Source organism: Ovis aries, chromosome 2 (assembly GCF_016772045.2).
Source record: "Ovis aries strain OAR_USU_Benz2616 breed Rambouillet chromosome 2, ARS-UI_Ramb_v3.0, whole genome shotgun sequence".
NCBI lineage: Eukaryota > Metazoa > Chordata > Mammalia > Artiodactyla > Bovidae > Ovis > Ovis aries.
This window is the reverse complement of record NC_056055.1, coordinates 62,588,488-62,607,050: the sequence shown is the minus strand read 5'-3', so window position 1 is coordinate 62,607,050 and position 18,563 is coordinate 62,588,488. Positions and strand designations below refer to the sequence as shown.

General features: G+C 39.6%; 1 long non-coding RNA gene across 1 annotated transcript in view; it reads right to left on the bottom strand.

The window, feature by feature from the left end:
- Positions 1–488: 488 nt before the first annotated feature.
- The window catches only part of LOC132659170 (uncharacterized), a 60,700-nt gene continuing 42,625 nt past the window's right edge, over positions 489–18,563 (bottom strand). The window contains exon 2 of the long non-coding RNA XR_009599221.1: positions 489–5,409. This is a non-coding gene — a long non-coding RNA (uncharacterized LOC132659170). The remainder of the gene's footprint in view (positions 5,410–18,563) is intronic.

Sequence of the window (18,563 nt, the reverse complement as noted above, 5' to 3'; positions counted from 1 at the left end):
CTCCTTAAAGTTCATGTACTTTCTCTTTTCAATCAGACTAGCAACAGAGAGGAAACATTTTTTTCCATAGCATTTCAACATTGTTGCTACTAGTCCTGGCCATATTCCAGGAATGGAAAGTTGAAAGGAAAATGTTAACCACAGTTTTTGAACTTTACTATCTGAGTTTTGGTCCCAGTTCTTAACAGAGTGTTAAAAGAATTTCATTTTGGTATCTTGTTTCTTGTTCTCATTAATGTGTCATAAAGGTGAGCAACAGGTCCAAAGATTAATAGCAAAGGCAATTATAAATTCAGGGGAAAAATCCCTTTTACTAGTAGTATATAGATTTCAATATAAAAAGTTTCAGCCACAGTCTAAAGAAGAGCTGGAAAGAGGCAATGAGAATTGAAGCTTTTCCTTACTTGGGTAATTTTATGTAGTTTGTTTTTCATGCATACTGTCATCAAGTAAGGCCATGCACTGAGAGTTTCTTTCTTTTTTTAAAAAATAAATTTATTTATTTTAATTGGAGGCTAATTACTTTACAATATTGTATTGGTTTTGCCATACATCAACATGAATCCACCACAGGTATACACATGTTCCCCATCCTGAACCCCCCTCCCTCCTCCCTCCCCATACCATCCCTCTGGGTCGTCCCAGTGCACCAGCCCCGAGCATCCTGTATCATGCATCAAACCTGGACTGGTGATTCGTTTCATACATGATATTATACATGTTTCAATGTCATTCTCCCAAATCATCCCACCCTCTCCCTCTCCCACAGAGTCCAAAAGACTGTTCTATACATCTGTGTCTCTTTTGCTGACTCGCATACAGGATTATCGTTACCATCTTTCTAAATTCCATATATATGCGTTAGTATACTGTATTTGTGTTTTTCTTTCTGGCTTACTTCACTCTGTATAATAGGCTCCAGTTTCATCCACCTCATTAGAATTGATTCAAATGTATTCTTTTTAATGGCTGAGTAATACTCTATTGTGTATATGTACCACAGCTTTCTTATCCATTCATCTGCTGATGGACATCTAGGTTGCTTCCATGTCCTGGCTATTATAAACAGTGCTGAGATGAACATTGGGGTACACGTGTCTCTTTCAATTCTGGTTTCCTCAGTGTGTATACCCAGCAGTGGGATTGCTCAGTGACTACCTTTTCTGAAAGTCTCTGAGACCTACTCATGTATCTTTCAAAGTAACTTGTATCTGAAAGACACTAGCTGCAGGTAACTATTCTACTACACACAGTTGTTTCCTTGATATTATAACCTTGATCGTAACCATGATGTTATCACAAGCATTTGTTTCATTGTCCCAGTCAAGCCCTTAAATGAAGATGAATCCTTGCATTTTACAGAATCATACAAGACCACACATTTACAGAAGTTTCGGTCACCCACATAGATTTTCCTTGTAAAAGAATATTTGTTTTCAACTGTAACATTAAATCAATGCAGATACTGTATCATAAAGCCAAATGGAAGGATGTCAGCTTGCAAGTTAAAGATTATAGGTAAACTTGAATGTGATGTCTCAAAGCAACTATTAATAGCATGATTGATTGTAGTGACAATAAATCACCAGTCTGTGCAAAACCATCTTGATGATCTTTTTATTTTCAGAAAATGCCAGAATTTAATGACAGCAGGATATATCTTATTGTTGATTAAATGTCTTCTGCATGTGGATCTGAGCTTTCAGAGGTCTAACATTTTATGACAGAATATATTAATGAAGGCAAGCATGCAGATAGTTCAGGTAGTGAAAAGCTTATGTTCAAGAAACCAATCACAGAGTTTGAAAAGGTCCCTACCTTCCACTCTCTTCTACCTCTATAGTACCACTCTAATCCCAAGGCTACCTTACTGATCAAGCCAGTCTCAATACATGAGGTTGAACTAAAATGTCAATCCTTGGAATGACCATCCCAAGCTAAAGTCTTGGGCTGCATTGTTTTTGAGTTTTTACCCTCTTCTTTTAGGATCTCCCCTACAAGGCTGAATTGACCATAATTATTAGAAAATAAAAAAAGAAGCAACTCCTAAGGGTTGTCTCATTTCTCTGTGTATACTTGGCTTGAATTCTTTGCCTTTTGCACACACAAATTGCTCACCTGAGCAGGTCTGAGAAGGTCTAACATTTTCACAGTGATACTCCAAACTTAAAATAGTTTTGCTCAAGATATTTATGAATTTGCTATTCTGAAGGGTTCTAGAAGCCTATTAAAATATGAATATTAACCTCAGAGTAAAAACTAAAATCTAGTTCCTAGAGCAGGGCATTTAATTTTTAATTGATTTCTCCTAATCAGCCAAGAAACCATCAAAGAGGAGAAACCAAAATGTGTAGACTTGCATAAAACTGTCTGAACTAGGTAGCTGAATAACTAGGCCACCTCAGATCCTGTCTGTGTGCACTGCCTTGGCCAAGAAATTGTTTTAGAACATCAGTTCCCTCATATCTAAAGCAAAGGCTGATCTAGACTAGCGGTTCTCAGATTTTAGCATGTATTAGAATCAAGCAGGATGCCTGTTAAAGATTCAGATTCTTAGGACCAACCAATAGGAATCTGGATTAAATGGGTCTGGGGTAAAGTCCAAAAATCTTGAAATGACATATTGATAAATGCTGGGATATAGCTTTTGTGAGGCTCTTTTCAAAATGAACAACCTTTCTTTAAACAGAAAAAGAACATATATTAGGAACAGCCCCTCAGCTCTATTTTCAGTCACCACATTATTCTAGGCCAGGTGTTTCTCTGCCATGGGGTAGAGCTTGAGATTATAGGTGATTTTGAGTCCTAAACAGGATCTTTCCAGCAACATAGAACATACCATGGAAGTTATTCTAAGCTTCCCAGGTGGCACAATGGTAAAGAATCCATCTGCCAATGCAAAAGATGTGGGTTAGATCCCTGGATCAGGAGGATCCCTTGATGTAGGAAATGGGAACGAGTTCCAGTATTCTTGCCTGGAAACTTCCAGGGACAGAAGAGCCTGACAGGCTATAGTCCATGGGGTTACAAAGAGTTGGACACCACTGAGCACGCAGCACAGCAGAATTAGCACTTCATTGTCAAATCAGCCAATCTGTCATCATGTATCTTTTCTTTTGGATAGGTCATGGCTCAGGTGTGAACCTAATTACTTTTGAAATGGTTAAAATGAAGTGTGTTTTACTGATATCTTTAGGCAGCATGGATTTTCTTTCAAGTTTTAATGCTTTAGAGACAAGGTGAAGTTCAGCTTTAGTGAGCAAATGAGAGGCCTTGAGATATTTTATGGGAACTAACAGGAACAAACAAAAGTTACCAGAATAACTGTAGCTATCAATATTACTTCTTTTTTCTATTTCTTCATTGTGCATGTGTTCTCAGTCATGTTTGAGTCTTTGTAAGCCCCTGGACTGTATAGCCTACCAGACTCCTCTATCCATGGAATTTTTCAGGCAGGAATACTAGAGTGAGTTGCCAGGGGAATCTTTCCAACCCAGGCATTGAACCTGTGTCTCTTTTGTCTCCTGCACTGGCAGGGGGATTCTTTACCACTGCACCACCTGGGAAGCCCACCCATTTCTTCATTAGGTTATTGCATAAATTTTTGCTATTTAAATGGCAACCAGGTGCATTACCTAAACATGCTCATTGGGAGAATAAAGAAATTCTTACCAAGTGATATCGTTGTAACAGTGTTACAGAAATGTTAAAGTCATGTGAAATACATGGATCTTCCTGGACTAAAGTTATCCAGGAACCTAAGGAGAGAGAGACATATAGATTGCCTAAATTTCCTCAAAGATAATCAGATGAAAGATAGCTAAGACACTAAGATTTGGTACTTCAAAAATAGTTTCATCATATTTTTATAGAATCTAAATTTTAAAATTTCCATTGTGACTAAAACTTTGTTTCTTTGTCAAAAGATCTGTCTTTTGGTCTCTGCCACTTACTAGAGGAATAGCCTTGGGAAAGTCTTTCAACCTTGTAAAGCTTACTTTTTTCAGCTATAAAATGGAACTAATGAAGCATTTTACAAAAGGCTATTATGAGAATTAGAGATAATGTACACTGCCAATATTAGTTCAGTCGCTCAGTCGTGTCCGACTCTTTGTGACCCCATGAATCGCAGCACGCCAGGCCTCCTTGTCAATCACCATCTCGCGGAGTTCACCCAGACTCACATCCATCGAGTCCGTGATGCCATCCAGCCATCTCATCCTCGGTCGCACCCTTCTCCTCCTGCCCCCAATCCCTCCCAGCATCAGAGTCTTTTCCAATGAGTCAACTCTTCACTTGAGGTGGCCAAAGTACTGGAGCTTCAGCTTTAGCATCATTCCTTCCAAAGAAATCCCAGGGTTGATCTCCTTCAGAATGGACTGGTTGGATCTCCTTGTAGTCCAAGGGATTCTCAAGAGTCTTCTCCAACACCACAGTTCAAAAGCATCAATTCTTCTGCGCTCAGCCTTCTTCACAGTCCAACTCTCACATCCATACATGACCACAGGAAAAACCATAGCCTTGACTAGACGGACCTTAGTTGGCAAGGTAATGTCTCTGCTTTTGAATATACTGTCTAGGTTGGTCATAACTTTTCTTCCAGGGAGTAAGCGTCTTTTAATTTCATGGCTGCAGTCACCATCTGAAGTGATTTGGGAGCCCAAAAAAATTAAGTCTGACACTGTTTCCACTGTTTCGCCATCTATTTCCCATGAAGTGATGGGACCGGATGCATGATTTTCGTTTTCTGAATGTTGAGCTTTAAGCCAACTTTTTCACTCTTCTCTTTCACTTTCATTAAGAGGCTTTTTAGCTCCTCTTCACTTTCTGCCATAAGGGTGGTGTCATCTGCATATCTGAGGTTATTGATATTTCTTCCGGCAATCTTGATTCCAGCTTGTGCTTCTTCCAGTCCAGCGTTTCTCATGATGTACTCTGCATGTAAGTTAAAGAAGCAGGGTGACATACTCCTTGACATACTCCTTTTCCTATTTGGAAGCAGTCTGTTGTTCCATGTCCAGTTCTAACTGTTGCTTCCTGACCTGCATACAGATTTCTCAAAATGCAGGTTAGGTGGTCTGGTATTCCCATCTTTTTCAGAGTTTTCCACAGTTTATTGTGATCCACACAGTCAAAGGCTTTGGCATAGTCAATAAAGCAGAAATAGATGTTTTTCTGGAACCCTCTTGCTTTTTCCATGATCCAGCGGATGTTGGCAATTTGATCTCTGTTCCTCTGCCGTTTCTAAAACCAGCTTGAACATCAGGGAGTTCATGGTTCACGTATTGCTGAAGCCTGGCTTGGAGAATTTTAAGCATTACTGTACTAGCATGTGAGATGAGTGCAATTGTGCGGTAGTTTGAGCATTCTTTTGCATTGCCTTTCTTTGGGGTTGGAATTAAAACTGACCTGCAATATAAATAAAATATAATCCTAGTCACTATCATTACACCTGATATTTGGGTGATATAAATAGAAGTCAAAATTTCTTACACATTGGCAAAAGGCAAGAAAGTGACAGCAAAGGTTTACATATTTTAATGTAGCAGCCTGGGTTTTCCAACTAAAATCATTAATAACCAAGGTAACAATAATAAGTTCCATAGTCTAAAGTGCAAGTGTTTTTTTTTTTTTTAATCCAATTCAAAGTCATAGTAGAGATTCAACTTTGAGTTCACACTAGGAGTCCTTCAACACAGAAACAAATTTAAATGAAATAAATCTCTTCTCTAGAGGAGAATCTAACCCGTTAGCTAGATAGACAAATAGATAGATAAACATACATAGATAGAAAAAGAGGTAAGCAGTGTGTACCTTTTTTGGAAATAAAAATATATTGAAGTGTACATTTATTGTGTGTTAGTAGCTCAGTCGTATTCGACTCTTTGCGACCCTGTGGACTGTATGCTGCTAGGCTCCTCTGTCCATGACATTCCCAGGCAAGAATACTGGAATGAGTTGCCATTTCCTTCTCTACTGGATATTCCCAACCCAGGGATTGAACCTCGGTTTCCTGCACTGCAAGCAGTCTCTTGCATTGCAAGCATTCTTTACCGCCTAAACCACCAGGAAAGCCCCATAAATATATCACAACTCAATAATTACATCTGCACGGAATTCACATCATCTCTGGCCTACATGGTCCATCCTTCACTCACACTGGCATCAGGATCTGGAAGAAGGAAGTAAGGATCAATGTTGTATAGAAACGAGGACAGTGAGGGGCAAAGAGAAAAAGGCACATTCTAAGAGAAATAAAGGCAGTGCAACAAAGATGTAATTGTGCCTCTAGCAATCAGTGTTAGTGAAGGTTTGGTCAAATAAGATTTGAACAGATTGCTACTTACACAGACTATACTGACAATTTATAGTGGTCTCACAGAAAGCTTGCTGGTAAGGACAGAGAGAATTGTTGTTTGTGATTAACTTAAAGCAAAGATAAAGCTAGGCCTCTGTTAAGTACATGCTAGAATCTGAACAACATTTCTGTCAACTAGAAAAGGCTAGCCTACTGACTGACTCTGGTTGGAGAGCTAAGACTGGCGCTGGTTGAGACACATAGAGTGCTAGATCACAGGCCAAGTAGAAGAAAGGAAAAAAAAAATTATACTGAAAAAAAAAAGTACTTTCCATGAATGGCTTTGTGCTCTGAAGGAGGAGTAAAAATGAATTAGAATTCTCTAAATATTGAGATTCAATTGTCATAATATGCTTAAGGGCATTATTGTGGAGTTGAGTGCATGGAGGCAGATGAAGGATTTGACCCAATGCCCTTATCCTGCAGTCCTCCAACTCCAATCTAATGAACACATACTCATAATTATTTCTCAAATAGTTTTTATCTAATTTTAAAGTGGATAATTTATACCACTTGTATAAAAATGTATTAAGTTTCATTAAAATATTCAGCATTAGTAGAACTTTGAGCAGAATATATTTCTTACAGTTTCACAAAGTCATACATATTTATAATATTAAAACTCTTCAGTTGCTTTAATAATAGAATATCTGTCCCATAGATCTGAATACTAATTTTAATATGCTCCTGTAGAAGAAAGCTATATGCACAAGAAAATGCATTTGCATTTTATACTTTCTTGTTTGGGGGCTTATTTCTTTTTTATTACACTTTCTTTTAATTAAACTTTGCTTTTAAGCAAAATGCTTTTCTTCTCCTTTTTTTTTTTTTAGTCTCTTATTTTTTGTTTCTTTTTGTAAGTTAAAAATACAAGAGTTTGGAAGGTATTTACCACACTCTTTTAAGGAACTCAGGGAAGAATCTCATCTTACCCTTCCAGTAGTGTGTTTCACATTATTTTGACTGGTTTTGTTTCAGTTCAAGGCTTGCCTAGTGGGTCATTCATTTTTGAGACTATACACATTTGGGACAAAGAGCACTACATGATGGTACATTGCTAGTCTCTTGTGGAATCTTTGAAAAGAGAAGAGGCAAAAGATCAAACTGGGATAGGCCATTTCTAGTCCAGGCTGCCTTCCACAATTCAGTCATCTCAGAGAACTTTAGAAAGGGATGAATTAAATAGTCATAACACAGTGACTCTGAAATCAAAGGAGCCATGATCCATCTATCACCTATCCATCTATCTTCAGAATCAGAATTTAAGTGGCTGATGCACAGAACTCTGAAAAGTGAGCAAGTATACACACATAATGGTTCCCATCAGCCTGGGAAATAGCCTACATTTTTGAGAGAGGAATATGGCCTAGAACCCAGGAGCATTAGCTCCTCCCTTCCTCAAAGTGCTATGAAATCTCTAACTCCCAATAAGAATGCAGAGTCAGATTAAATATATGCCTCTAAAACAATCCATAAACTAATGCTGAGATCTGTTATTTCTGATCTCCAAGGAATTCAGACATCCAGAAACTTGAAACTGAGAATCTTCTGTGGCCTTGTGAAGTTGGAGTATAGTGGTATCTTCTGTCAGATGGATGTCTAAAATAGAAAGATATCAACCTGGGATGGCTGAATTCCAGACTCCATATATTACAGTTAATCTTAAACTGATTTAACATTAAGCTGGTGTTAAGTCAGTGGTCTGAATCTGAAAATTAGGCAGACTTGGAGATTTTGCTCTAAATCTGAATTATTTCCTCAAGCATTAAATTTGGAGAGTGGGTTGTCATGTTGCTACTGACACAGTGAAGTCTGGTGAAGCTGACACTGGCCTGGGAATCTAGTGATAATTCTTCCCTTCCTTCAGTTCAGTTCAGTTCAGTCGCTCAGTTGTGTCCGACTCTTTGCAACCCCATGAATCGCAGCACACCAGGCCTCCCTGTCCATCACCAGCTCCCGGAGTTCACTCAGATGCACGTTCATCAAGCCAGTGATGCCATCCAGACATCTCATCCTCGGTCGTCCCCTTCTCTTCCTGCCCCCAATCCCTCCCAGCATCAGAGTCTTTTCCAATGAGTCAACTCTTCACATGAGGTGGCCAAAGTATTGGAGTTTCAGCTTTAGCATCATTCCTTCCAAAGAAATCTCAGGTCTGATCTCCTTCAGAATGGACTGGTTGGATCTCCTTGTAGTCCAAGGGATTCTCAAGAGTCTTCTCCAACACCATGGTTCAAAAGCATCAATTCTTCAGCGCTCAGCTTTCTTCACAGTCCAACTCTCACATCCATACATGACTACTGTAAAAACCATAGCCTTGACTAGACGGACCTTAGTCAGCAAAGTAATGTCTCAGCTTTTGAATATGCTATCTAGGTTGGTCATAACTTTTCTTCCAAGGAGTAAGCGTCTTTTAATTTCATGGCTGCAGTCACCATCCTAATGACAAACTCGCTGAACATCTGGGGGTTTTTGTTTGCTTTTTTTTTTAATGAAAATGTGGATAATAATTGTCACTATAAGTTAAAATGGATTATTTTTTCAAACTGGGTTGAGGCCCAAAGACTCCTAACCTTTCAAAATGAGATGCTAAAACACCTAGATGGGACTTAAAGCAGTAGGGACAGACAGTGAGGTTTCCCAATCCATCTGCCCAATATGCTACTGGAGATCAGTGGAGAAATAACTGCAGAAAGAATGAAGAGATGCAGCCAAAGCAAAAACAACACCCAGTTGTGGATGGGACTGGTAATAGAAGCAAGGTTCGATGCTGTAAAGAGCAATATTGCATAGGAACCTGTAATGTTAATCCATGAATCAAGGCAAATCGGAAGTTGTCAACAGGAGATGGCAAGAGTGAACATCGACATTCTAGGAATCAGTGAACTAAGATGGACTGGAATGGGTGAATTTAACTCAGATGACCATTATATCTACTACTCTAAGCAGGAATCCCTTAGAAGAAATGGCATAGCCATCATGGTCAACAAAAGAGTCTGAAATGCAGTACTTGGATGCAATCTCAAAAGCGACAGAATGATTTCTGTTCATTTCCAAGGAAAACCATTCAATATTATGGTAATCCAAGTCTATGCCCCGAACAGTAATGCTGAAGAAGCTGAAGTTGAACAGTTCTATGAAGACCTACAAGACCTATTATAACTAATGCCCCAAAACAATGTTCTTCTCATTATAGGGGACTGGAATGCAAAAGTAGGAAGTCAAGAAACACCTGGAGTAACAGGCAAATTTGGCCTTGGAGTACAGAATGAAGCAGGGCAAAGGCTTATAGAGTTCTGCCAAGAGAACACACTGGTCATATTAAACACCCTCTTCCAACAACACAAGAGAAGACTCTACCCATGGACATCACCAAATGGTCAACAGCAAAATGAGACTTATTATATTCTTTGCAGCAAAGATGGAGAAGCTCTATACAGTCAGCAAAAACAAGACCAGAAGCTGACTGTGCCTCAGATCATGAATGCCTTATTGCCAAATTCAGATTTAAATTGAAGAAAGTGGAGAAAACCACTAGACCACTCAGGTATGACCTAAATCAAATCCCTTATGACTATACAGTAGAAGTGAGAAATAGATTTAAGGGACTAGATCTGATAGACAGAGTGCCTGATGAACTATGGAAGGAGATTCGTGACATTGTACAGGAGACAGGAATAAAGACTATCCCCAAGAAAAAGAAATGCTAAAATGCAAAATGGCTGTCAGAGGAGACTTTACAAGTAGCTGTGAAAAGAAGGGAAGCATAAAGCAAAGGAGAAAAGGAAAGATATACCCATGTGAATGCAGAGTTCCAAAGAATATCAAGGAGAGATAAGAAAGCCTTCCTCAATGATTAAGGCAAAGAAATAGAGGAAAACAGCAGAATGGGAAAGACTAGAGATCTCTTCAAGAAAATTAGAGATACCAGGGGAACATTTCATGCAAAGATGGGCTCAATAAAGGACAGAAATGGTAGTAACCTAACAGAAGCAGAAGATATTAAGAAGAGGTGGCATGAATACACAAAAGAACTGTTCAAAAAATATCTTCACGACCAAGATAATCATGATGGTGTGATCACTCACCTAGAGTCAGACATCCTGGAATGTGAAGTCAAGTGGGACTTAAAAAGCATCACTACGAACAAAGCTAGTAGAGGTGATGGAATTCCAGTTGAGCTATTTCAAATCCTGAAAGATGATGCTGTGAAAGTGCTGCACTCAATATGCCAACAAATTTGGAAAACTCAGCAGTGGCCACAGGACTGGAAAAGGTTTTCATTCCAATCCCAAAGAAAGGCGATGCCAAAGAATACTCAATCTACCTCACAATTGTACTCATCTCACATGCTAGTAAAGTAATGCTCAAAATCCTCCAAGCCAGGCTTCAGCAATACATGAACTGTGAACTTCTAGATGTTCAAGCTGGTTTAGAAAAGGCAGAGGAACCAGATCAAATTGCCAACATCCACTGGATCATCAAAAAAGAAAGAGAGTTCCAGAAAAGCATCTACTTCTGCTTTATTGACTATGCCAAAGCCTTTGACTGTGTGGATCACAATAAACTGTGGAAAATTCTGAAAGAGATGGGAATACCAGACCACCTGACCTGCTTCTTGAGAAATCCGTATGCAGGTCAGGAAGTTACAGTTAGAACTGGACATGGAACTCCAGACTGGTTCCTAATAGGAAAAGGAGTACTTCAAGGCTGTATACTGTCCCTCTGCTTATTTAACTTGTATGCAGAGTACATCATGAGAAACGCTGGGCTAGAAGAAGCACAAGCTGGAATCAAGATTGCTGGGAGAAATATCAATAACCTCAGATATGCAGAGGACACCACCCTTATGGCAGAAAGTGAAGAAGAACTAAAGAGCCTCTTGATGAAAGTGAAAGAGGAGAGTGAAAAAGTTGGCTTAAAGCTCAACATTCAGAAAACGAAGATCATGGCACCTGGTCCCATCATTTCATGGCAAATAGATGGGGCAACAGTGGAAACAGTGTCAGACTTTATTTTGGGGGGCTCCAAAATCACTGCAGATGGTGACTGCAGCCATGAAATTTAAGATTCCTTGGAAGGAAAGTTGTGACCAACCTAGATAGCATATTAAAAAGCAGAGACATTACTTTGCCAACAAAGGTCTGTCTAGTCAAGGTTATGGTTGTTCCAGTGATCATGGATGGATGTGAGAGTTGGACTATAAAGAAAGCTGAGCACCGAAGAATTGATGGTTTTGAACTGTGGTGTTGGAGAAGACTCTTGAGAGTCCCTTGGACTGCAAGGAGATCCAACCAGTCCATCTTGGAGGAGATAAGTCCTGAGTGTTCATTGGTAGGACTGATGTTAAAGCTGAAGCTCCAGTTATTTGGCTACCTGATACGAAGAGCCGACTCATTTGAAAAGACCCTGATGCTGGGAAAGATTGAGGGCAGGAGGAGAAGGAATGACAGAGGATGAGATGGTTGGATGGCATCAGTGACTCAATGGACATGGACTGGGTGGACTCCGGGAACTGGTGATGGACAGGGAGACCTGGTGTGCTGCAGTTCATGGGGTTGCAAAGAGTTGGACATGACTGAGTGAGTGAACTGAACTGAATCCATCTGCCCTCTTGAAATCTTTGCCAAAGTTTTTAAGATATAAAGGATTAAGTTGGTCACCCCAGAGGTATTGGAGATTAGAGGGAGGGTTTCCTTAGGCGCAGTTGTTAATATGAGAGGATTTCCTGCACTCCTATGGAAAGTAGGATGGGATGGATACTTTAATTTTACTTCAAGGTTACTGAGAGGGTCTTCAAGGAGACTATAGAATGGGTGTGACTCATGTGCCCTCTAATTTGGGGGAATATTATTGACTTGGATCTGGCTCCTTCCTGACAGAAGTGCAAAAGACTATAGTTGGAGTTGTTTAGGCTGCAGAATGAAACAAGGCTGGTGGTGAAGTCAAAGGTACTTGGTTACTAATCTCTTTAGAATATTTCATCTACCAGGGTGAACAGACCTCGGCAAAAAAATGTCAGGATGTATATACTGAACACCTAGATGCAAAAAAGGAATGATAAATCATCAACTGGAGTGGAAATATACACTTCCTTCATAGAAACTGAAAGTGATAATTTCCCAAGTTAGAGGAACTGTGAATCACACATAAAAGTGCCCTATGAGAGAAAATATGAGCTTTAAGCATCTGCCATTACCAGAGGAAATCAACATCAAATGGGTACCTGCCAGACATGTAAGCTTTTCCTGTTCCCTAGACTCCCTCTCTTCTACAACAATGGAAATGACCTGAACCAACTGATTGAGTAAACTCTGGACTTGGAATTAAGAAGTACACAAGCTATTTTCATCTTATTTTGGATTATAATACTAACTTCACATTCGTGTGACCATATTATAACGAACAGTAATTAGAATTTTTAAAATTTATGAGTAACAAGGAAACCTGCGGGGCTTGCTCTAGGTTTCATCCAGAGGCTAGAAAAGGACTGGCCCTTCAAAGTGTGTTTGAATGGCTGATATAGGGAAATAATAAACCTGTCTGATTATCATAGAACTACTTCTGAGTGGTTACAAGGATAAAATAAGATAATGAATGTAAAAGCAGAGTTGCCCTATAAAATGCATGTTAAGGGACAAGTGCCTGTTGAGGAAGTGGGGCTGTTTATTACCCTTAGGATCCCATTCATCATGGACTATTTTGGTAACATGTTTGCATGAATCCTTTGAAATACATAAGGCAAAAGAGACAATGGCTACCATACACAATAAATATTCCCTAACATTTGATCAGGCTCCTCACCCCAGGGCTGTGGAGGATGGTGGTTTGAATGGTTTCTGTAATTGGGTTGGAGAAAATGAAGGTGTGCATCTCCACTGGCTTCCTGAGCGTGGGAGTGGCTGGCTTTGGTTGGGAGACATTTCACCCTCCTGTTGTTGAGAGTTGCTAGTGCATGGTGAATAGGAAGACTTTCAAAGTCAGATCTATTGTTTTTAGTTTTTCAGCAGGCATGGACTGCTCTCATTGGCTCTTCCTTCTCTGCCTCATATATGACACTGCATCAGACCCAAAGGTGTTTTCTTTCACCTTCTAGTCCAAGAGACATCAACAAGGGTATGGAGAAAATATATGTCTAACCTTTGTTAACCCATGATTTTCTAGAACTGATTCTAATACCTAGATGGCCTAAGCAAGTCTCCTCTTGCTCACCAACTACTCCATGAACATTTCCACATTGCCAGTGTATTCTGCTTTGCTGACAATGGCCTTCTCAGACAGAGAAGAACTGTTCTTAGTTATGAGCACACAGGTAACTTCAAACAAAGTTTTGTGGGAAAAGTTTCCTTGAAAAAATGTTAAGCTCAGTATCTCTACAGACAAGGCCTGTGGTAAAGGAAAGAGTCCAGAGGGTAAAAAGACTTCTTTCTTATAAACTTTTTAAAACCAAATATAAGATTAGAGGGGCTTCCTTGATAGCTCAGGTGGTAAAGAATCTGCCTGCCATGCAGCAGACTCAAGTTCAGTCCCTGAGCCAAGAAGATCCCCTGGAGAAGGGCATGGCAACCTACTCCAGCATTTGTGCATGGAGAAGTCTACGGACAGAGGAGCCTGGCGGGCTACAGTCCATAGTGTCGCAGAGAGTGGGACACGACTGAATAACTAACACTTTCACTTGCACAAGATTAGAACCATGTGGCAGTTCACAAGGGGGCCACATCCATCTGTGTCCAGAAGAGGCCAATGAGCTTTAATTGTTCTGAAAATGGAGGAGCCCGGGTGTCCAAAAGAATAGGGACTGCAGTGGACACAGACATCTAAGAGTGAATTCAGGTATCATCACCTCCTACAATGAAATCGTGCTCATTAATTCACGTTTGTTATCAGTTTCCTTGCCTTTGAGATGAATGCCCATCCTGGAGCTGTCCTGAGATGTCAATGACATGGAGTCAAGATCAAAATGACCAGTGTAGCGCCTGGTCCACTATAGGCAACCAGTGTGCATTTGCCTAATTAATTATATAATAAAAGACTCAGAATCATGACTGGCACAGAGCAGGCAATAAGAAATGTTCTTTCTCCTCCTCTTTTTGTAGAGCATTCAATAAATTAGAATAAAAAAGCACTGCATCTTCAGGGAACACTTTATGAAGGAAAAGATGTGTAAACATTTTTTCATGGTCAACTGGAAAATGAATGCACTTTGAACTTATGATTTGGTATTTTTACCAGCTTGAGTAAATTAACCTATATTGGTATTTTTCCTTCATCTGTAAAACAAGAGGTAAGAATTCATTTTTCCCCCAAAATTGAATCATCTGTATCAAAATATCTAACAGTGGTTGGCAGAAAATCCTCAGTGCAAATTTTCTTTCCCTTGTTCCTTTCTTATGCTGAATAAGGCGGATGGAAACAAGATGATCTTTGAAGTACAATACCATTTTAAAAATATTTTTGGTAATAAGATTATCAGTTGGCCTATAGATTCACCTCAATTCTTCTTAGTATACTATCAATCAAAAAGTAAAACCTAGAGGGGAAGTAAAAGTTCAAAAAGCAGATACGTCTACAGGGAAAATGATAATCCAGACAGATAAAGCCCTGCACTGAGACATACGGTATCAAAGCTATTTTTAATTGGTTCTCCATAAAAATAAAAGACCATATCAGAATTGTAAATTGCTGATGTAGTGAAATCATTACTCAATATACATGATGATAATGCCTTAAAATATTTCTTTTCTATAATGCTAAGTCACTGTCAAACTACTCAGCATTAGGGATAAAGGTAGGGCCCAGGGTTTATGGATACTCTCACAATTGGACATTTTTCCAAGTGGTAAGCAAGCTGGTCCAGTCCAGACTTTCCAAGAACAGAGAATTTTGTTATTATCATGGAAATTTGCCCTATAGAGATGAAGGTGGGGAAAAGATGTTATCTTTGGCTGGAATTTGTCAATAAGCAGGCTAAATTCAAACAGAAAGCTCATAGATCTACTTCAAATCTGCTTTACAACTGAATTAGAGTCACTGTGATTTATTCTAAGCCAACCACACTTCAGTCCAATTTGGCTAACTCCAATGCACACCTATAAAATACTCTTCCTTAGAAAAGAAAAATAGTGAAAGGCTTTCAAAAAGCATATACGAGGAAATCCTTACAACTGTGTCCGACTCTTTGCGACCCCGTGGACTGTAGCCTGCCAGGCTCCTCTGTCCATGGTATTCTCCAGGCAAGAATACTGGAATGGGTTGCCATTTCCTTCTCCAGCAGATCTTCCCAGCCCAGGGATCAAACCCAGGTCTTATTGGATGCCGACGTTTGAACCTCTGAGCCACCAGGGAAGCCCATTTAATATATTAATCCACTCCTATTAAAGACAGTCCTTAGAGTTAGTTCTCAAAGATATGTGCTCAAATGCTGACTAGATTTTTGTTTTGCTTCTCATGACTATTCTCCAATTGAGGATTTTTTTTAGGAAAGAAAATGTTGAATATATGTAGAAACTAAGGTCTGCCTTCCTTCTTTATTTCATCAAGTTAGCTTATATGTGATTTTCCTAGAATGGATGGAGAGGTATGAACATTCTAATATTTATTATACAGATTTTCTTCAGATTTCAGCAGCCTCAGAGTTTGAAATGGAAGAAACCAAACAGCTGGTTCTTTATTTTCATTTAAGTAAACATAATTTAAATCCTTTAAGTTTCTATACTATATGTAACAGAAAGAAAAATTATTAGGGAAAAAATTTATATATCTTCAATATGTCTTTTACAAGGAGATTCAGATCATAGAGACAAATTTTTAGCCAACAGTAATTTCAGTATACTGTGTGCTGTGCTGGTGATGGTTGGTGTTTAGTTGCTAAGTTGTGCCCAACTCTTTTTCGACCCCAAACACTGTAGCCCTCCAGGCTCCTTTGTTCATAGGATTTCTCAGGCAAGAATACAGTGCACTGTGGAAGATAATATTAATTAATTAATTAATATGCAAAAATAAAATAGAGATGATAAGTCAGTAAAGTTGCCCTGAATAAGAAATGGAGACATCCAGAAGGACTTAGAACAGGATAGCTGACATGGGTAGACTGGCAGCTGAATGGGGCCAGTGGAGGGGAGACTGAAAAGAAACAAAAATATGGTGGCTTCTGAGTAAGAGGAGAGACCATTAAAATGATGTCAGATGGGAGTTTTCCAAGGCTGGGAAGGTGAAATTTTATGAGTTGAAGACTATGGCCTCTTTCTGTTCTCTTTCTCCTGTATGAAATCTTTAGGAAAAAAAAATTTTTTTTTTCTCTATTGCCCCAAAGAGTATAGTTTCTTTGAATCGAAGTTCTGAGCTTTACTATAATACAGGGGCAGATCTCTTATAGCAGGGCCACATTTATTAAAATACTATATGGATGAAATGAGGGTCTTCCGTCATAGCTCAGTTGGTAAAGAAATCCGCCCTCAATATAGGAGACCCCGGTTTGATTTCCGGGTTGGGAAGATCCGCTGGAGAAGGGATAGGCTACCCACTCTGCATTCTTGGGTTCTCCTATGGCTCAGCAGATAAAGAATCTGCCTGCAATGTGGGAGATCTGGGTTCAATCCCTGGGTTGGGAAGATCCTCTGGAGAAGGGAAAGGCTACCCACTCCAGTATTCTGGCCTGAAGAATTCAGGACTGTATAGTTCATGGATCACAAAGAGTGGGAATGACTGAGTGACTTTCACTTTCACTTTTCATATGGATGAAAGTGAAAGTATTAGTCCCTCAGTATTGTCCTCCTCTTTGTGACCCCATGGACTGTAGCCTGCAAGTCTCCTCTGTCCATGGAATTCTCCAGGCAATAATACTGGAGTGGGTTGCCATTCCCTTCTCCAGGGGATCTTTCCCAGACTCAAGGATCAAAGCGAGGTCTCCTGCACTGGCAGGCAGATTGTTTACAGTCTGAGCCACAAGGGAAGCCAGCTTTACATTGTTGTGGTTCAGTTGCTCAGTCATCTCTGACTCTTTGTGACCCCATGGACTGCAGCATGCCAGGCTTCTCTGCCCTTCACCATCTCCCAGAGCTTGCTCAAACTCATGTCCACCAAGTTGGTGATTCCATTCAACCAGCTCATCCTCTGTCATCCCTTTCTCCTGCCTTCAATCTTTCCTAGCCTCAGGGTCGTTTGTAATAAGTTGACTCTTCAAATTAGATGGCCAAAGTATTGGAGTTTCAACTTTAGCATCAGTCCTTCAGTGAATATTCAGGATTTATTTCCTTTAGGATTGATTGTTTTGATCTCCTTGCTGTTCAAGGGACTCTCAAGAGTCTTCTCCAACACCACAGTTCAAAAGCATAAGTTCTTTGGCACTCAGACTTCTTTATGGTCCAACTCTCACATCCATATATGACTACTGGAAAAACCACAGCTACAACTAGATAGACCTTTGTTGGCAAAGTAATATCTCTGCTTTGTAATATGCTGTCTAGGTTGGTCATAGCTTTTCTTCCAAGGAGCAAGCGTCTTTTAATTCCATGGCTGCAGTCACCATCTGCAGTGATTTTGGAGCCCAAGAAAATAAAATCTATCACTGTTTCCATTGTTTCCCATCTATTTGTCATGAAATGATGGGACTGGGTGCCATGATCTTAGTTTTTTGAATGTTGAGTTTTAAGCCAGCTTTTTCACTCTCCTCTTTCACTTTCATCAAGAGGCTCTTTAGTTCTTCTTCTCTTTCTGCCATAAGGGTGGTGTTATCTGCATATCTGAGGTTATTGATGTTTCTCCCAGCAATCATGATTGCAGCTTCTGCTTCATCCAGCCCAGCATTTCACATGATGTACTCTGCATATAAGTTAAATAAGCAGGGTGACCATAAACAGCTTTGATATACTCCTTTCCCAATTTAGAACCAGTCCGTTGTTCCATGTCCCATTCTAACTGTTGCTTCTTGGCCTGCATACAAGTTTCTCAGGAGGCAGGTAAGGTGATGCAGTATTCCCATCCCTTTAAGAAGTTTCACTGTTTTTTGTGATCCATTTGCAAAGCTTTAGCATAGTCAATGAAGAAGAAGTCCATGTTTCTCTTGAATTTTCTTGCTTTTTCTATAATGCAACAGGTGTTGGCAATTTGATCTCTGGTCTCTCTGCCTTTTCTAAATCCATCCTGATCATCTGGAAGTTCTTACTTCACATACTGTTGAAGCCTCGCTTGGAGAATTTTGAGCATTACT